General features: G+C 38.2%; 1 non-coding gene across 1 annotated transcript; it reads left to right on the top strand.

The window, feature by feature from the left end:
* Positions 1–13,699: 13,699 nt before the first annotated feature.
* Positions 13,700–13,806, top strand: LOC115295065. The gene has a single exon (XR_003910297.1). It is a non-coding gene; the product is annotated as a U6 spliceosomal RNA (small nuclear RNA).
* The last annotated feature ends 8,415 nt before the right edge of the window (positions 13,807–22,221 follow it).

Consider the following 22,221-nt stretch of genomic DNA (forward strand, 5'->3'; position numbering starts at 1 on the left):
CCTTTTGCGTCCTACGAAAGGGTTTTTTTTATATGCAACCATATTGGCATAAAACAAGCTTATTATCACACTCTTTTTCAACCTAACCAACAGCAGAGTAGCATCAATCATCAAATACTGCAGCCAGTGGTCCTTGGGCCTGAACGCAAACTCCTACATGCTACAAGAGGAAAGACAAGACCAGGAAAAGGGGAGGGGGAGACTCAAAGAGAAAAACTAAGTGCACGAGTCTGAAGAAACAATAAGGTAATTTAAACTTAGCTAGCCTAGGTTTTATGTGCTCAAAAATATAATACTGTATATTATATATATCGATATACAGCACATATATATTAAACATAGCTTTATTTTATGTAAAATCTTCTTCAAATAAGATACTGGTCAACTGTACCCATATGCACTGAAGAAGAAGCAAGAAAACACTGATGAAAAAAGGCTGTATTATAAGAAAAACAGTACGGGCATTAGCCATGGGTCTGTCTAGGGTCTATATATGAGATGGACATTTGGTGGCAAATTAGAAAATACCCATGAATTCATGGTGGGCTGCAAATGATAAGGGGATAATCAATAAAAAGATTTAACCACCTAGCCTAGGAAAACATCTGGAGATAGAGAAGGCCTTTATATCCTACCATCATTTCCAGAATTTCCTCCTCCCATCCTGGTGGTAAAACAGCTGCTAAGTCCCAGGAACTGAGCCCATGCTCACTACAAAATATAAAAGGGAACTTGAAGGCATCAGATGCATATATCCCTTTCAGTGTTTTCCAGAACTCCCAACACGAGTTCTGCTGACGTTTCATTAGCATCAAGTGGGTCGTATGCCCACTCTGGCCGCTGCAGGGACAGGGCATCAAGCTGTATGAACCTCTCGTGTGGAGGGAGGAAGCGCTAAGGAATCAGAGAGGAGTCGTTTGGTCTTCGGACCAAGCGTCAGCTACAGGTAGAAGCGTTTCACCTTCACTTTGGATAGATTAACATCCCAAACCTCTGTCTCCACACATGGAAAATATCTTCCACTCCACTCTGTTGGGACACTTTATAATAAAATCCATGAAAGCATTTAGCATAGTGTTTGGTACATTTACTACTTAAGAGGTAGAACTGTTCCCTCTTTTCGGACTAAATTTCCTCTTGTTACTTATTAGCATGGTAATAGACTTGTTTATTAGAATTTCTTCTTTTTCTAACTTAAAAAATAAAGAACCACTTCACATACCTTTACAATTTGAAACCCAAACTAAATGAACCTCACGGGACAAGTACAGCCCAGACTCTCTGTGTCTGGAGTGGGTACCGCTGCTTTCATAATAAGGCCTTGGACAGGTTTACCTCACATTTTTTTCTTTTTCTTTTTCACATTTTTTATTTTTCATTCCTGCCCCTCAACACCCACTCAAGTCTCAATCCCTCATTATTAGGATCAAAGTTAAGTACACATCTATTGATTAGGACTCCCAACCCAATTTAAGCTGGCTAAAATAATTTAAGTTTAAAAAAAAGAGAGAGATTTAAGGACTTCTGCAACTCAAAATTCCAAGGGAATGTAAGTTTCAAATAATGTGGTGAATCTATCTCTTGTCTCTATGTCTCTGTTTACAGATGCCAAAGAGATGGCAAGATGGCTACTAAGCATCCTAGTCTAGGTCTGCATCCCAGCCCACACCAAGCCCACAAAATGAGAAAACCTCTGATTCCCAATAATTTCAGCACAACTGTCATAATTATACTGACTGGAGACCAAAGGCTTTCGGTTAAGATCATAGACTCTACAACCGGAACTGCTTCATGTCATGGTTCAGGGCCTAGTACTTGTGTCTCTCTGATCAATTTGTTTAACTTCTTTCTGTGAGCTTTAATCTTGTCACCTGCAAAACTACTTAATTCCTGAATCAACTGGGGGACAAATGATTTGGATTATTTGTGGGGTTAAATTAGTTAAAGATCTGGGGCACCTGGGTGGCTCAGTCAGTTAAGTGTCCAACTTTGGCTCAGGTCAGGATCTTGAGGTTCACAAGTTCAAGATCCATGTCAGGCTCTGTGCTGACTGTCTGAGCCGAGAGTCCGCCTCAGATTCAGTATCTCCCCCACCTCTCTCTCTGCCCTCTCCTGTTTACACTTTGTCCCTCTTAATCTCAAATAAATAAAAACATTTAAAAAATTAGTACATCTAAAGTACTCACAATAGTGCTATCCAAATATTAGTTTCTGATGTTGTCTCTAAAACAGTTCGTGTCTCTACAGGAATGAGAGTAAGATACACTGAGTGACGTGCCCATCGTGGGGTAGATGTGGTTGCCATGGACCCACAATTCAAAACGAATGGCATCCCCAAAGAAAAGCTGAGGTGCTATTAACAGAAGAGTGAGAAATGAATGCCCTTTAAGGAAAAACAACAGAGATTCACTAGAGTCAAAAAAAGTGTCTATGAGGACTTGAAAAATTCATAGATCTCTGCAATAATTTCAGTAACTGTTCTTCAAAAACAGTATTTCAAAGAGGGCTTTTGCAAGTGCATATCTATCTACTTCTATTATATGAATATATTAAAAGGTATCATTAGGAGGCATTACTAGCCATTAAACAGAACCAAGGAGAAGAAGCCATTTCAGACTCTTGAGCAGAGAGAACCTAGGAAAACATGATTTCAAGTTCATGAAGCATATTGGATTCCTTTGAATAATTCTATGAATTTATTATCATGGTTATAAGCTTAAGTCACATTCTGTATCAGAACCACAAAAGACAGTGTTCCTTTCACTCAGATATATTTCAGAAATGGCTTCATTACTATTTCATAATACAACAAGAATCCATATCTGCAGTGTTGATCCCTGGGCATTAGCAGCAATGGACTCAAGTTGTGTACACACACACACACACACACACACACACACACAAACACCATTAAGCAGAGAGGACAAAAATGTTTTCCAAGTTCTTTTTAAACAATATATATATGTATGTATATGCCTGTGTGATTTATAGTGAATACTCAAGTAACTAATTAAGGCAAATGATCTTGGTTACTGGATGGACTCTATAGTCTGTAATTTTTGTAAATGGTGAATATGTTAGAGGGGGGTTTATATTAGGTTTTCACTGGGTGCTCATGTTTTGGTAGGGGTATCACATAGAGAGGCTCTGTGTGTAGTACATGGTGTGAGTTGGCAGTGTTGTTCTTAAGATAGAAGACTGTGTGTTACTGTAAGTTATCTGAAAAGTGGAGGTATGGTATGTGAATAGTATTTGTGCATGGGGGTGATAGAAATAGAATAGAATAGAATAGAATAGAATAGAATAATAAAATAAAATAACAAAGAGTACAACCCATTGGCTGTCTTCAGAATGAACCACTGAGAAAACGAAGGAGCAAAAGCCATAAACAACCTATGCAGCCTTATCAAATCACCCTGGTTAAGTATCAGCCTTGTATATGCTTGCACATATGTCACAGGAGGCATACAGTAAGAATTCAGTTTATACACTGGATGTACTGAGGGTCTCCCACGTGTTGGGCCCCCCCGGGACACGAGGTTACGGAAAACAAGCAGCTGCTCTGGGGTGTACAGTCAGTCCATCTGGCTCACAAGGATCTAAGCTGCAGTCTGTTTGTTCTCCCCCGTCCTCGGCAAAAAGTCAGGTCAGCGTGTGGTCCCGGACTCACAGGAAGTCCCCTCGTTAACAAGTTCAGACACACAGGATTGTTTATTTTTGTTCCTTTGTCTTCATCTTTGTTCAGTTTGTCTCCAAACTGTCTAACATACTATCAGTTTGGGTTTATCTCCTTCTCTTCCCTTTAGGACACAGTAAGGTATATTTAGAGAAATATACATGTAAATGGAAAAAAAAAAGGGAAGAAGAAGCCTTAGGATCAGATTTCAGCCTCCTTTCTCAACTGAAGCCATGCCTCTATATCCAGCCACATTTTATCACAAACGGTAAGTTTTGCTTGTTCTTTAAGTTTTATGAGGATGGAAATCCTTCCCCGTTTTTTAGATTTTGTATTTAAGAGTTTGATTTCAGAAAGGGAGTTAATCACATCTAAGCCTTTCAAATGAACAGAGAAATGTTTAAGTACTTTGGGGCTCCTATGCAATGTTCAGTCAACACAATTTGTCCTTGAGGGTACAGTCTCATTCAAGAGCACATATGATAACAGAGCCATCTTGAGGATGTAGTGTTATAGCTGTTCGTAGTCAGAATGTCATCACTTCCCTTCCCTCGGGCACAACATCAGGGAACTTCAGTAGCATTCATCTGACTACTTGAGTATATCACAAGCTGTGGTTTTGAGACCAATGAGTAGCCCATCTATAGCTTTTCATCATGGTGTGGAGGTTTTTGATTTGTTTCCCCCACCACAGCATTCTAAACAGGCTCTCCTATTTTCACAACCAAATGCCCAACTAAACTGTGTGAAATAAATTCTGAATATGTGAGAAAGTCAAAAGTAGGTGTTGGCTTAACCACAATATGGATCAGAAAATGCTTCAGAGCAAGGGAAAGACATGAAGTTGACCACAAGGCAGGGAACAAGTCACACAAGTACAAAATGTAGGGGGAGAGACCTCTGCAGAGTAAACAGCACATGCAACACATAAAGGTAAAATGTGTGAAGAGGAGAGCAAAGTGTGGCCCAATTTCATCAGCAGTTGCTGAAGAACTAATGGATAAGCCAAGCACAAAATGGCAAACCCATCAAAGGGCACCAAAGACTGTGAGCCATTTTAGACTCGTGGGCAGGGAGAGAATCTTGGAAAAGGTGCTTTCTTCCAGGAGACCTTGCATGATAAATCAGAGGTAATGAAGGAGAAAACAGGAGCTTCCTTAAACAACAAACTAGATAACAATGACATCAAGCCCTTCCTTGATGAATTCAACAAAACCTGAGCCAAATGCTGATCTCACTGTAGTCAAGGAAACAGTGATGGTGCAGAATGTAGCTTTTATTCTGCAAATGTGGCAAAATACTTTAGTTCTGAAATCTCTTCTTCAACCACATTTTTTTCCCCAAATAATGACTGGCTTCAGTTTATCTTTCAATTGGGTGGATGTCACTGCCCCTTAATCTCAGCACAAGCTCGAGACCAAATAGGTGACAGTGATAGCTTCACAGCAAGGCAATAGTGGAGGGGAAGTACAGATCTTTAAATGGAGACTTTCAGAGATCCTAGAGCCCTTGGTCTTTGATGGGGTGTCAAGCAACACTGGGGAGGCAACGTTTTAAGCGATGGCAATCAGATTTCTCTGTAACAAAACAGAGCAAGTCTTGTATATTTTTCTAGTAGACAATGGGTCCCAAGGCAGAGATTCAACTCAAGCTATCAGAAAAAAGAAATACCTTAGAAAGCTTTGTGAAATCTCATGAAAGTCTGAAAACAGGGGCGCCTGGGTGGCTCAGTCGGTTGAGCGGCCGGCTTCAGCTCAGGTCAGATCTCAAGTTTGTGGGTTCGAGCCCCGTGTCAGGCTCTGGTGCAGACAGCAAGCTCAGAGCCTGGAGCCTGCTTCCGGTTCTGTGTCTCCCTCTCTCTCTGCCCCTCCCCCTCTCATGCTCTCTCTCTCTCTGTACCCAAAATAAATAAAAACATTAAAAAAAAAAAAAGAAGAAAGTCTGAAAACAGTAATAAGGTACCACTAGTCCACAAAAGCTAAAAGTTCCTTTAATTTGCCCCGGGGCCATCTGATTCTGCATCTCTGCTTCCCTCTGAGCAGCTGTCCTGTCACCTCTCACTGTCCATGCACTTTCCTCCTGGGCTCGCTTGGGGTGTTTCTGCCCCTTTCCAACACTATATGAGACATAACGTTAGTTTTCCACTCTGCTGAATTTGGTCAGGTGACATTACCTTTTCGATTCCAGTGCCTAGTACCTTCTATTCCTTTTCATCTCACTTAAAAAATTATTTTATTTATTTATTTTAAAAATCTCATTTTAAAACTAATAGTTCTGGGGCACCTAAATGGCTCAATCAGCTAAAAATCTGACTTCATCTCAGTCATGATCTTGTGGTTCGTGAGTTCAAGCCCTGCCTCAGGCTCCGTGCTGACAGCTCAGAGCCTGGAGCCTGCTTTGGATTCTGTGTCCCTCACTCTTTCTACCCCTCCCCCACTCACACTCTGTCTCTCTCTCTCTCTCTCTCTCTCTCTCTCTCTCAAAAATAAACATTAAAAAACTGTTTTAAAATAGTAACAGCTCTAGAAATAGTTTTTTCTCATTGTGGTAAAGCAAATCACACAGCATAGATACATCTAAGGAAAAAAGTAAAAGCCGCCTGAAATACTGAGGAGACGCACATTAACAATTGGACAGTGGCACCAGTTTGCGAGGGCCTGCCACAACCACACAGTATAGACCAGGTGACTTAAAGAGCAGAAATTCATCTCTCGGAGTTTCGGAAGCTGAGTGCCAAGATCAAGATATTGGTAGGCCGGGTTTCTCCTGAGGCCTCTGACGCTTGCAGATGGCTACCCCCTGGTTGTGCCTTCACATGGCCCTTTCTCTGTGCACACAGACCCCTGATATCATCTCCTCTTCTTGGACTAGGGCCCTACACTGGTGAGCTCACTTAACCGTAGCCACCTCCTTGAAGACTCTATTACCAAATACAGTCACATGGGGAGTTAGGGCCTTCCATGTGAATGTTGGAGAGCTATAGCTTAAGCTATAAAAATGAACATGTTTTATTTACTTACTTATTTTTATTTATTTATTTTGAGAGACAGAGAGGGACAGAGAGAGAAGGAGAGAGAGAATGCAGGGCATTAAGCCCAATGTGGGGCTCCCTCCCACACATCATGGGGTCATGACAGGAGCCAAGATCAAAAGTCGGAAGCCCAGTGAGTGAGCCACCCAGGCCTCCACAGTGACCATATTTAAAAACATCTCTCCCCTTCTTGCAGGTAGATACACTTCTACACACATATAGGGACACGTTTGTACGAACTGCATCGTACGTCATGTCCCTTATTTAATCTGGGACCTTCCTGCTTCTTCCAGTCTTATCTTGGCCTCTCTCTTCTGTCCTTTGCCTGACCAACACGTATCAAATAAGCCTACGTTCTGTATTTCCATATTTTCCATGCATATATAATTAAATCAAAGCGCTCTTTGACACTGTTTATTTTTAATGTGATCATATTTTATATACATTTCTGTAACTTCCCTTCCCCAGATACAATACCTCATGGGAATTTATGTAGGTCGGTGGGTAAAGCTCTAACCCATTCCTTGTAACAAATGCATAACGTTCTGTGCAATGTATGTACCATAATTTATTCAATCATTCTCCTCCTTAAGTGACATTAATTCCATTTTCAACTTGCTGTCACTGCCAACTGCACATCACTAAACACATAGGCACAAGTCCCTAATATTCTAATTTATTTATAATAGATTTACAAGAGTTGTATCGCTGGGTCAAAGTTCATATGTATATTTAAATTTTCTAGATCTCACTAAATTGCTCACTTACAGGGATATAATAATTCATATTTCTACTACAATTACATGAGTATACACTTTTCCCCTAACATCCATGCCAGCAAAAGGAATTATCACTAATTTAATTACATGCCAATCTCATGGAGGTGAAATGAATGCTCACTGTTACCTTAATTTTCATTTTTCCAAACACAAAGAGACTGAGTGTAAGTTTACCAGCCATGATCTGTCCCATAAACTGGGATTTCTTTTTAATATTCATTGCTCATTTCTTTTCATGGGATTATTTATCTTTTACTTTCCACCATTTTATATTTCATACTTTATAGATATTATCCATTCACCTCTCATTTTATGCAAGGGTATTTCCCAATATATTCCTTACATTTTCATGCTGTTTATTATACCTCGGGCATGCAAAAAAAAAATACATATGCAATGTGTAGAGTAACATACATCTATCTTTTCCTTTATAGCTTCCAAATTGCCAGCCTTTGTAAAAGGTCTCCTCATATATTTAATTACAATATGTCTTTTCTCCTGCAATATGTCTTCCTCAATTAACGAAACCAAACCAGATTCTAAGTACGCATCACTGGCCTCCACAATCTCCAGAATCTCACACAGAGAAATTTAGCCCCCTGGCGACACTCCGCCCTCTCACAAGATCAGGAAGCCCTGTGTCTAAACACTCAAGACACCCAGGAATTTACCTGGGCGTTATTTTGCTACTTAGATAATATTTTCAAACATATTATTTTATTTCTGGGTTTTCCTGATAAAAAAATATTACTAAGTGTTAATCTTATAGACCTTAGGGCAAAAAATCCAATATAAATTTTGGCTTAATAAATCAACCCTGGGGACTATTAATAATGAAGTTAAATTGTGTTGTTATATTGAAACATTCTAAACACCTTTTCAAACTGCAGTTCAAGTATCACCAACACAGTGTCCCCCTGGAAGGGCCCCAGGAATGTCTATGCTCACTCCCTGCACGGACAGGAAGTCTGGTGGAAGAGAAGCTGTAGCAGAAAAAGACAGGGATCTCAGTCAGATGCACTTAAAATAGCCTACTATTTCAAACTCCGAACATCTGAGTCACTCCTAGGCATCTCCAATGTACGTTTACACTTCTCTGGCTTCATAATAAACCATACTTTGGTGATCTGCCACATTGTTCCTTTCTATTCTAAGAGAATACAAACTATCCACCCAGAATAATTAATTACCCTAGAATGATACCTCTGAAACAAACTCCTGGTACCATGACCTCCTCTGCCCGTGGAGTCCAGAAACCTATGATCCAGGGATCCTCCTGCCCTAAACCTTCCCTATAACCAATGTCTTGGAGGTTTCATCTCTTTATAGATCTCTCTCAGCACCAGCGGTGGGGGTGATAAATTGCATTTGAGTTTTTATGAGAGATTTTTTTTATTCTTCTGAGTGCTGCAAGTCACATATCTTCAACCTCCATCTGGGAAGAGTAACAGATGTTCTGCATAAAATGGATCAGGTCCTAAAGGTGCATGTGTGCCCAAAGATAGATGCATGTGTGTCTAAAAATAAGCACTGAAGTTGTGTCCAGCAAGAATAAATGAATACTGCTCCTCAGAGAACGCAGCCTTCACTATCCTTTCCCCTTAGGAAGCTGAATCTACCTCCTCCGACATTGCTTCCAGAGTCTCTACGAGTCAGGGTCTTTCTCTGATGGCTGCAGGTTCATCAATGCCTTAAAATCCATACTCTCCTGGGCTATCTTACTCTCCTGAAATGACAGGTATAGATTTGGAGCCTGCCTTGACTCTGTGGCACAAATGCCCAGGTGGACCTCCAGGCCGGAAAAGACCAGGCAACGAGCTATGCAACTGAAGCCAATGTTCATGGTCATCAATCAGCTCCCAGCCCCCCTGACTGCCTGGTGAAATATTTGTGTCTTTCCCCTGGTCAAAGATCAGAACCCCAAATGCCTACAGTAACCTGACAAAGTAATATAAATGACTGATCCTAGCAAGGTATAAGAAAAAAAAAACATCAGAAATATTTTCAGTCAGGTATTTAGAAATGTGTTGGTAAACTAGCTCTCTGGAAACAAAACAAAAACCTGACTTCTGGTATATTCCATTTCCCATACTTTAAATATTCCTACCATTGGCTACTTCAAGCTACTAATGGTTAACAACTAGGTCAAGACATCATCCTAAGTGACATAAGCCAGGAAAGGACAATTCCTACATGAGCCAACTTACATGAGGTGTCTAAAAAGTCAAACTCATAGAAAGAGAGTAAAATGCTGGTTTCCAGGGGCCGAAAGAAGATGGAAATGGAGAGCTCTACTGGTCAACAGGCATAAAGTCTCAGTTACAGAAGATGAGTCCCAGAGATCTGCCGTCAACAATACTGTATTGTACACTTGAAAAACATGTTAGGAGGATAGATTTCATTTTAGGTATTCTGACTACAATTTTTTTAAGTCATGAATATTTTAAAATTCATCCTCAAGAGATAGTACAAAATTACTCTACCACACCACTGAAAATATGGTTTTAGCACATAAGCTAATATATGATATATATACAACCTTACATTATATTGTCAAATCTAAATTTTAAAAACTAAATGTTGGGGGTGGGGAGGGGAGTCCTGGGTGGCTCTGTCAGTTGAGCATCTGACTTTGATTCAGGTCATGATCTCAAGGTTCAAGAGTTTGAGCTCCGCATCAGGCTCTTCCCTGACTGTGCAGAGCCTGCCTGGGATTCTCTCTCTCCCTCTCTCTTTGCCCCTTGCTCACTTGCTCACTCTCTCTCTCTCAAAAATAAATAAATAAACACTTAAAAACAAAAACTAAATTTTGGCAAATTTAAAAATTGTTAATCATTTTTGGGTAGTGCTGCCTGTGTACCTGAAAAACAAAATCTGTAATTCTGTGTGCTAAGATGGTGACAGCTAGTCTTGTATTTCATAATGTGATACACAGCACACAACTTTTTCTTATTTTTTAATTTTTCCTGTTTTTTTATTCATTTTTGAGAGACAGAGAGAGATTGTGAACAGGGGAGGAGCAGAGAGAGAGGGAGACACAGAATCCGAAGCAGGCTCCAGGCTCTGAGCTGTCAGCACTGAGCCCGACATGGGGCTCAAACCCACGAACCGTGAGACCATGACCTGAGCGGAAGCCGGACGCTTAACCGACTGAGCCACCCAGGCGCCCCCACAACTTATTCTTAAATCCTTTAAGTGACACAATATTTAACTTCACTCAGTTTCATGACAGTAAACTATGTCTGTTTACAGATATACTTCAAAACTTGAATATATTATTTGTACAACAGTCTTATATTTAGGTAACATCTCTTAAAAATTTATAAAATGCTTGAATTCAATTTCAGCATCAAATTTCCCGATAGTCCAATAACTTCAATTCACCTTTCTTCCCTTCCCCCAATACTGTAAATTGAAACAGTCTAATTGATTAATATGGTTCATTTTTATAAGCAAAGATATCAGCAAACATTTGGGGACTCTATACTTCAAGTTCTAAACTCTGCCTACTTATTGTCGGTTATTACTTTCATTGCTGGTTACTAGAAGCATGAGAAAGGGGCCAAAACTCTTTGTTGTAAAATGATTTTCCCAGTGGTTTATACAAGTTGTGTCTTTTTTAATTAATAAATTTTATTCACTCGGGAATATTCTAGTTCACAGCAACAGTGAGGGAAAGCACACAGAGTCCCCTACACCTCCCTTCCCCAGGCCCACAAACCCTCCAACTATTGGAGTCCTTCCCTAGAATGTACACTGCTACAAATGGTGAGCTGCTTGGATACGTTTCCTGTGGTTTTGAATAACTATTTTTGAATAGTTTTTCAGAAAAACACTGAACTTACTGAGATGGGCTTTCATATAAAATAAAAGCCCAAGTCTTTCCTTCAACCTTCAATGTAAACTTGAGGCAAGGATGTGCCCTAAGATGACACGCACACATTCGTTTCTCCAGCGGTACACAGGCTCTCCTGACCACAACGTGGATAAATCATGATTGTGACATTTAACAGGAGATTCACTGGCAAGAGTGCTAAAATGTCTGTCTTTCTTTTTAATGTTTATTCATTTTTGAGAGGGGTGGGGGAGAGAGTGCAAGCCGGGAAGGGGCAGAGAGAGGGAGAGAGAATGCCAAGTGCTGTCAGCACAGAGCCCAACACCCAGGGCTAGATCCTAGAAACAGTGCAACAGTGGAATCAAGACCTGTGCTGAAACCACAGGTGGGAGGCTTAACCGACAGAGCCACCCACGTGCCCCTAAAATGTCTAGGACTTGAGCACGCGGACTCACTATAAGTAATAGTGTTAATTACCATGCCCGTGATAAGTTCTCATTTTAAACCCAAAAAAGATTTCTGTTAAATGATGCAAAAATCAACTTAGCTATTTGTGCTTGTACAATGTTACTATGGTAGAGTTAAGTTTTGAATTGTCGGGTATTGTTATCACTAAATTATCATAGGAAAACCATATCTAACATGCTTGCTAATTTTGCAGCATTTTCTGTATTAAAAAAAAACAAATGTGTGCTTTTGAAAGTCATACAGGCTTCAATGTACAAAAGCATTTTGTTCACATCAAAATCCATATTTCAAAAAATCACGGCTAGAGTAGGATGTAATATAAATCCAGATGCAGATACTCACAAGATGCAATAATCAATAATAACCACAACAAACTAACTCTTTCATGCTATTTGTCAAATAGATCTCTTCCTTAGTGAACCATTTCTGGTTAGACTTATAAATAATTTTACTAGCTAGAACACATAACTTCTGCTCTACTAACAGACAATCTGTATAAAATCAAAATCTATAAAACAACTTTATGCCTACTTTTTTCAGTGAATCTGTGACTTCCAATTCTGCCCAAAATGAATTTTTAAAAAACTAGATTTACAGTATCAACTAAAAAGATAGGAACCTAAAGAAAATATTTGAAACAAAGGTTTTAAAACATTGAACAATGGACACTGGGTTAGGAAGAATGCATGAGAAGCAAGAGTGTCTGTGATTGGCCCATTTCGTTTCCTGGAGAGAGCTTTCAGCCTGAAGCACAGACCAGGGAACATGGGAGGGAGCCCAGAAGGTTCCATGAGATGAGGAGACATGTCTGATAGACAAGGAAAACAAAGGCACAGAATTTCACAGAGCAGAGTATCAAAAGAGAAGGAATATGCAGGAGAAAACTCCAAAGACTTACATGAAGATTCCATTCAGCACTGAGCAGAGGATGCGTGGGATGAGACCACCAGAGGACGGTGGGGGAGGGGAGGGAAGACAACAGAAATATTAGAACAAGAATAGATACTCACAAAGGACTGAGAATCATACCTGTTTTCAAGAGGCAGATTGCAAAACCTCATAATTCATGGGGACATTGGGTAGAAGATTTAGAAAAGTCTTGCCTAAGATGTAGAAAATAATTATCCGTAGGCTAAATGTTACTCTGATACTAATAAATACCAAAAACAAAATGTGAAAGGATCAAACTGTATTCAAATAATTTAATTACATTCCAGAACAAAATTCAACTATAAGAAATATAAAATTTTCAAGCACCCAACAAGGTAAAACATCACAATGCCAGGCACCCAGTCAAGAATTAGCAGGCATAAGAAGAAGTGCAAAAATAAAGATACATAATGAAGAGAAGAATCAATAAATCAAAACAGACTCAGTGCTAACACAGATGATGCAATTAGCTGACAAGAACATTAAAATGGATATTATAATTGCATTCCATGTGTTTAACAACTATACAATTGAACACTCTAAGTAAAACCTTGAAGGTATAAAAAAAAAAAAATTGAATTTGTGATTAAAACTACAATGAGTTGGGACACCTGGGTGACTCAGTCAGTTGAGCAACTGACTTTAGCTCAGGTCCTGATCTCATGGTCCAGGAGTTCGAGCCCCACAATAGGCTATATGAGGACAGCTCAGAGCCTGGAGCCTGCTTTAGATTCTGCCTCTCCCTCTTTCTGTCCCTCCTTGCTCATTCTCTCTCTGTCTCTCTCCCTCCCTCTCTCTCTCTCTCAAAATTATATAAACATGGTAAAAAAGTTTTTTAAACTATGATGAGATTCATAATGAGATGAGATAAAACTACCACATCTGAGAGTAAATATACACTTGATAAGATTAACGGCAGATTACACGTTGCAGAAGAATATATTAGTGAACTTAAAAATGCAGCAACGTAAAGGATCTCACTGCTCACTTTGGCAGCACATGTACTAAAATTGAAACAACAGAGAAAAGATCAGCATAACCCTCTCATAAGGATGACACATAAATACGTGAAGTATTCCATAAAAAGATTCATAAGTACAGGGGCTCCTGGGTGCCTGAGTCATGATCTCAGCTTAGGTCATGATCTCAGCTTAGGTCATGATCTCATGGTTTTGGGAGTTTGAGCCCCACGCCAGGCTCTGGGCTAATAGCGTGAGCCTGCCTGCCTGGGATTCTCTCTCTCCTCTCTGCCCCTCCCCTACTCATGCTGTACACCCCCCTCAAAATACATAAACATTAAAAAATGTTCTTTAAAGATTCATAAGTACAGAGTATAAACTGGTAGATGCCAAAGGGAAATGAAGGGGGGGGTGATTGAAATAGGTGAGAGGGATCAAGAGGTACAATCTATTAGTTTTAAATAGTCATGAGGATGAAACGTAAAACACAGGGAATATGATCAATAACACTGTAATTACACTGTATGGTGACAGATGGTAACTGCACTTACTGTGGTGAACACTATGTAATGTATAGAATTGTCGAATTAACATGTTGATGCTTGAAATTAATATAACATTGTATATCAATAAAATTTTAATAATCCTAAATGAAACTGAGAAAAAAATTTTTTAAAGACTTAAAAATGAACAGACCTGTGAGACAGTATTAAGTGGCATAATATAGGTGCAACTAGAGTCTTCATGAAAGGGGGAAAGAGGACAGAAAACGACATCTGAAGAAATAATGGCTTACAAATCTCCAAATCTGACATTAACTAAAGACGTAAAGCTTAACAAAAACTAAGCACAAGAAACAGGACGAAAACTACAAAAGAATGCATCATGATCTAATTGCTCAATAACAGTAATACAGAGAAAGTCTTAAAAGCACTGGGAGAGGGGCACCTGGGTGGCTTAGTCAGTTAAGTGTCTGACTTCACCTCAGGTCAGGATCTCATGGTTCACAGGTGCGAGTCCTGCAGTGGGGTCTGTGCTGACAGCCTGCTTTAGATTCTGTGTCTCCCTCTCTCTGCCCCTTACACACACACACACACACACACACTCTCTCTCTCTCTCTCTCTCTCTCTCTCTCTCTCTCTGTCTCAAACATAAAAATAAATAAACATTAAGGAAAAGCACTAGGAGAAAAAGACACGTTACACAGAGAACAAAGATAAGTACAACAACAGATTTCACATCAGAGACAATGCAATCACTCTAAATTATTTCAAGAAATAAAGTATTTTAGTACTGTCAGTTTAGGATTCTACGCCCAAACACTCTCTCAGAAAGGAAATGAAATAAATATCTTTTCATTCAGACATAGAAAAACTGAAGTAATTCACTGGCAACAGACTTGCATGTAAAAAATGTTAAATGAAGCCCTCCAAGCCCTGGAAAATTTTAGCAGATTAAAATGTGTAATTACACAAAGGAATGTAAAAATACAAGAAATGGTCATTTTGTGAGCCTACAAAACATCTTTCCTACTATTATTTAAATATTTTTAGAAGACAATGAGTTTTAAAAAACAAGAAGAATGTAGCAAGGGATTTACAGCATTTATATATCAATGAAACATATGACAACAATATCTCAGAAATGCCAAAAGGGAAAAATACTATTGTAACATTCTTATACTATTAGAGAAGTGACATAACTATTTCCTGAAGGAAGACTATGGTAAATTTAGAAGTGTATATAAACAATAAAGCAACTTTTGCAATAGTACAAGAATTAAATTATCAAAACAACAAAGGAGATAAAATAGGATCACTAAAATAATTAGTCAAACAAAAAGGCAAAAAAGAAGAAAGAGTTGACTGGTAGGGAAGAAAATACAGGAAAAATGAAAAACAAATAACAAGTAGGAAGGTGGCAGGTTTAAATATCATTATTACCAAAAAATCACATTAAATATAACTGGCATGACTCAAGATAAAAGATTTATAATTAGATAAACACCAAGATTCAACCATAATCACCTATAAGAAACTCACTTCAAATATCAAGACAGAGTAGTTCATAAAATTAAAACTTTGGGAAAAAGATATACCACAGTAACCCTGGTAACAAGAAAGTTGGCATGGCTCTAGCAAAAAAGACAAAGTAAATTCCAGAAATTACATTTCACCAGGGATAATGAAGGTCGTGCCATCATAATAAAGGTGCCAGCCCATCAAGTAGACCTAATAGCAGAGTTTCAAAATTCTTAAAACAGAAACTGACCGAACAGCAAAGAGAAACAGGCAAAGCTACAAAATTATATTGACATATTTCATATTTCAACTTTCTTTTCTCAAAAATTGAAAGAAAACACAAAAGAAATCAGTAAGTATACAGAAGAGCTGGAAAGCACTACCAAGCAGCTTGACTTAATTGATATTTATAGAACATCTCATCCAGTAAGAGAAGACTGCACATTCCTTTTTTTTTTTTTTTTTGAGAGATAGGGAGAAACAAAGAGAGAATTAGAGTAAGGGGCAAAGGGAGAAAGGGAGAGAGAGGGAGAGGGAGTGGGAGGGAGAGGGAGAGGGAAAGAGAGAGAGACAGAGAGAGAGACAGAGAGAGAGAGAGTGAGAGTCAGTCCCAAGCAGGTTCCATACTTGGCTCAAAGCCCCATGACCCTGGGATTATGACCTGAGCCAAGATCAAGGTGATGTTTAATCGACTAAACCACCCAAATGTCCCTCTGAGAAGAATTCAGCCTCACATGAAACAGTTAGCAAGAGAGATCACATTCTTGGAGATAAAACAAGTTTGAATGAATTGAAAATGATCAAAGTTATACAAAATATGTTCTCGAACCCCAATGCAGCTGGGTAAGACCAGAGTAGGACTATACCTGGAAAACACCAAATGTAGGGAAACTATACACCATGTACCTAAGTAATCCCCGCATCAAAAAAGAAATAAAAGAGTACAAAAGAAATGAAAAGAGATTATTTTTTCCTAGTTTTACTGAAATACAACTGTCATAGAGCACTGTTTAAGTTTAAGGTATACAGTATAATAATTTGATGAAAAGTTTTTTTTAACTGTAGTAAAATAGAAATGGGATACATAATTTGTGAGATGACACTAAGAAAGTGCTTAGAGAAAAATGGACAGGACTCAATGGCTACATTACAAAGAATAAAGGTCACAAAATAGTGACATCAGCTTCTACCTTAAAAACTAAAAAACAAAAACAACAAAAACAAAAACAAATAAACCCAAATTAGGCAAAGGCAAAAGCATAATAAAGATCAGAATGGAAATCAATAGAAAAAGTTAGTGCAAGAGAAAAATATCAATAAAATCAAGAACTGGTTTTGTTTTTAAAAATTTTTTTAATGTTTTTTTTTAAGAGACAGAGAGAGACAGGGTCAGCAAGGGAGGGTCAGAGAGAGAGGGAGATGCAGAATCTGAAACAGACAGAGGGAGATGCAGAATCTGAGCTAGCCGTCAGCACAGAGCCTGATGCAGGGCTTGAACCCACGAACCGTGAGATCATGACCTGAGCCGAAGCCGGACGCTTAACCGACTGAGTCACCCAGGCACCCCCAAGAACTGGTTTTGAAAAGATGAAAAAAATTTACAAGCTGAGGGCTGAGCTGAACAGAAATAAAAGAATAAATTCCCCAAATTGAAAGAGACAAAACTGCTACACATTCTAAAGATATTTAAAGATTAATAAAGGAATATCATGAACAACTTTCTCTCAATAAATCTGACAACTTAGTGAACTGGATAAGTTCCTTATAAAGCACAAACTACCATAGCAAATTAAGGGGAAAAAAAAAAGAAAAAGAAAACTTGAATAGCCACGTGTCTATTAAAGATATTGATTTATAGTTAAAATCTACCCACAAGAAAAACTCTAGACCCATATCACTTTGCTGGTGAATTCTATCAAACATTTAAAGAACAAAAAATACCAACTACACACACACACACACACACACACACACACACACACACACAAGGAAATATTTTCCAACTCATTTATGAGTATAGCATTACTCTGATCCCAAAACGAAAAACAAACCAAAAAAACAACAGAAAAAAAAATACAAGCCAATTTGCCTGATGAATATAGATGTAAAAGTTCCTTACAAAATGTCAGCAACTAGAAGACAAATTATTTTATAAATAGGGTAATCTACAAAAACCAAGGACAGTTTGTGCTGTAAATGCAATCTTGATTTAATATTCAATTATCAAGGGCACCTGAGTGGTTCAGTCAGTTGAGTGTCCAAGTCTGGATTTCAACTCAGTCATGGTCTCACAGCTTGTGGGCTCGAACGCCACATTGGGCTGTGTGGTGACGAGCAATGCCTGCTTAGGATTCTCTCTCTCCCCCTCCCCTGCTTGTGTTTTTTTTTTTCTCTCTCCCTCAATAAATAAGTAGACTTTTTAAAACTTCAAATATCTCTATAATTTAGAATGTTGATGTAGTAAGAAAAGATACTCTTATTTCAACACATGCAGAAAAAGCATTTGATAAAATGCAAGATGCATTAATGATAAAAACTCTCATCACATTATGAATAGTAGGTAAATGCCTCAAGATGATGAAAAGCATCTTTAAAAACCGATCTTACATAAGCCTGACTGCTTTCAGCTTAAACTGGGAAAGGCAAGGACATTCATTATTATCACTTACACACATCAATGTGCTGGAGGTCAGAACCAGGGTAATAAAAGAGGCAAAAAATAAATTAAAAGCAAATAAATAATAAAAAGAAAAAACAAAACAGTCTCTGCATAGAAATGATACGCTTACTTATGCAGAAATTAACAGAGGATCTACAAAATAACTACTAAAAGTAACAAGTGAAATTAGCAAAGTCATGGAATACAAATTACCCTATGAGAAGCCAGATGAGTATTTATATGTTAGTTAACAAAAAGTTGAGAAATGAAATTTAAAAATCAATTCCATACACAGTAGCAACAAAAACCATTAGAATATTTATTATCAACCCTGTCTGGTTGATAGCTATGCAGACGTATACACTAAAAATTAAAAAATACTGTTGAGCACAAACAAAGATGACCTAAAGAAAGGGAGTGATGTGTCGTGCTCACGTGTTGTAAGCCTCAATGCTGCTCTAAAGGCCCTCTTCCCCAAGTTGATCCACACATTCCGTACAATCCAAATCAGACTTTCAGCAGTAACGGTAATATTGTGTGCAGAAAATGATCAATGATTTTAAAATTCTTATTAAAATGGAAGGGATCTAGAATAACCATAGATATTTTAAGATAAAGAGAACAAAGCTTGAGGACTTACCCTCCCTGATTTCATAAGTAACTATAAAACCACAGTAATCAATCCATTTGGGTACCGGCAAAGAAATAAGTATATCCTTAATGGAACACAGGATTCACAAACTGTTCCATAAATACACATTCAAATGATGTAAAATAAACGTGTCAACATAAGTCAATGGAGAAATAAATGTTTTTTTCAATAAATGGTACTGGATCAACTGGTTTAATGAGTTACCATTACAGACAGAAGAAAAACTAAAATTGGGGAGACCAACTGTAACAAGTGTTGAGGAAGATGTACAACACTACAACTTTCATACGCTACTCGTGGAATGTATCACATGGACAACTACTTGTCTGTCCCCCCCACCCCCACCCCCAAAGTCTCACAGTGAAATCCCAACTCCCAATGGGATGGCATTAGGAGGTGGGGACCCTGGGAGATGATTAGGTCATGAGAGCAGAGCCCTCAGGACTGGGGTCCGTGCCCTTATAAAAGGGACCCAGAAGAGCTCTCTTCTACTCTTTCCCCCATGTGAGGACACAAAGAGAGACAGGCATTCCAACCCAGACAAGGGGAGTCACCGGAACCCACCCATCCTGGCATCTGGATCTTGGACTTCTAGCTTCCAGAACTATGAGACATAAATGTCTGTTTATAAGTCACTCAGTCTGTGGTACTTAGTGATAGCAGCCCCAACTGGCTGAGTCAACTACTTTGGAAAGTCTTTTTAGGTTTCTTAAAAAGTTAAAGCCAGTCCACACTTCAATGAAGAGACACGCAAGCAGAAGTTCACACAAGCATGTGAATGTTTACATCAGCTTTATGGGAATCACCAAAAACTGGCAACAAATCAAATGGTCATCAGCAAGAGAATGGATAAATATACAGTAGTATATATGCTACAAAATGAAACACTTTTCCACAACAACAAAGATGACCTGTTGATACAGAATGTATAAATCTCAAAATAATTACACTTCGAGAAAGGAACCAAACAAAAGTAGTATATACTGTATGACTCCATCTATCTACAATTCTAGAAAGTGAAAACTAATTTATAGTGACATACAGGAAATATGTGGTGCCTGAACAAGGGCATGGAACAAAGAACAGTTACAAATGGACACAAGGAAAACTTTGAGGTTACAGGTAGCTCATTATCCTGATTGTCATGATGGTGTCATGGGTAGATACATGTGTCAAAACATCAAATTACATAATTTTTAAATGTGCAGTTCACTGAACATCAATTATACTTCAACAAAGTTGTAAAAAGAGCAGTAAAAGGGTAAAAATAAAAATAAAAACTTAATGAAGAAAAATCTTCAGCCCAATAACCAGGCAAGATTAAAAATATAAAGATAATTCATATTATAGAAGTTTCCCAATAGACGAATGATATTAATTCATTTTTTTAGGGACACACAGCATTTCTACTAATGCTACTCATAGATATCTAACTTCTGATGAAGAATTTAGGAACTATCACAAGTATCATACAAAGAATATATGTGCAGTTTACCTACTAACTATTAGCAGACATCATTTCTGTCACGTAAAGGAAGAAGATTTATTTATACACCTGTATCCCGAAGCATGAACCCATCCGGAGGTAGTGGAGATGGAAGACATGAACCCAGAAAGCCCTGCTCAGTGCATGTGTCCATCCGTATCCCGCTAATGACGTGATCATTGAGAATTTCCACACTTCACCCCTAACTGAGCATTATTTCACAGGTAACCATTTACCTTCTCTTACTCTAAACACAACAGATCAACTAGTTTTTGCTTTTTTTTCTTGTTAATTTGACTGTTTGGGAAAGATGCCTCTAGTTTTCCTTTACTTTATACTTTATTGTCAAGTTGGTTTCCATATAACACCCAGTGATGGTCATGGAAAAGAAATATTTTCAATGAACGAATGAATAGAAAGACCTCAAGTTAATTTTATTATGTAGGCTATTTGTGACTTAAGTTCACTGTTATTACCCAGCGACTCTGAATGTTCACAAAAAAAGTCAGCAATTTCCTTCAATGTTTTCGGTCACATTACTAAATACTTCCTTTTAAAATTACAGACACATCAAAAGCTTATCTTCATCTGCTTTGAGCTGTAAAAGACATTAATTTATTCTTCCCAGAGGAAGGGGGTATGTGCTGAGTGGGCAGTTGTTACCCGTCAACAACACTGCTAGAGAGGATCGTATCACGACATTGATTAACAGTAATTAAGTTATTTGAGAAACTAACCGACTGCAGTTATTTGTTCTAAAATCAGCATAGACCTAAACTGCTAATTATTTCCACTATGCCTAATAGCAATTCCAATGGCTCGAACTGCAATCAAAGAGCATATGCAATGAACTTGCCAAAGAGATACTTTTATGATGCATATTAAATGCAAGGAAAATGTAAGCATTGGAAACTTAAAAGAAATTAACAAAGGAACACTGCAAGTTAAGGGTCCCCACACTATTACTGATTTTTGCATTTCACATTTGTCAGATTAAAGAAATGAAGTAAGTATTGCCTAGCTATGCAGAGCGAGCAACATATAAATCTGTGGACACAAAGCTCAATAAAATACATTATTATTAATTGTGAGCTGAGTTATAACTAGAAACATAAGAGGGGCACTTATTACAAGAACTGATGGATGACTGCAAAGTTCTAGACTGTGCTTAAGAGCTATAGGTAAATCCACCTTGCTTCCAGCCTTCTCTGGACAACCCTGGAAACCAACACAAGCACAGGATCAATGGAAGAGCAGGATTTGAAGTCACACAACACTGGCAAGTCTAGCCTGGTCCATTTACGTATTCTGTGATATAAGGCAAGTTACTTAGCCTCTCAGAGCCTCGGCTTTTTCCCCCTATAAAATACAAATAATAATAGTTCCTATCCTCATAGGACTGTAATAAAGAATGAATGAAATAACATGCATGTGAAACACTTTACATAATGCTTGATACATGATAACTTGACACATAGGGCTAAATAAACGGTACCCACCATTATGGAAGTCACATATTTTTTCAAAATACAGAAACACTCTGCTGAGCCAAATAAAGAAGATGACTAGAGTTTCTAGATCCGCTTGATATTCTGCAATACTGAAAAATTTAAGATACAAATGATCAAATCAACAACTATTTCTATCATTTACACCCATTTAGAAAAATTATTCGTTCCTAAACTTTTCTGCAGTCCAAAAGCAGGACACTTTGCATAAACTAAG

This window comes from Suricata suricatta, chromosome 6 (assembly GCF_006229205.1).
Source record: "Suricata suricatta isolate VVHF042 chromosome 6, meerkat_22Aug2017_6uvM2_HiC, whole genome shotgun sequence".
Taxonomy (NCBI): domain Eukaryota; kingdom Metazoa; phylum Chordata; class Mammalia; order Carnivora; family Herpestidae; genus Suricata; species Suricata suricatta.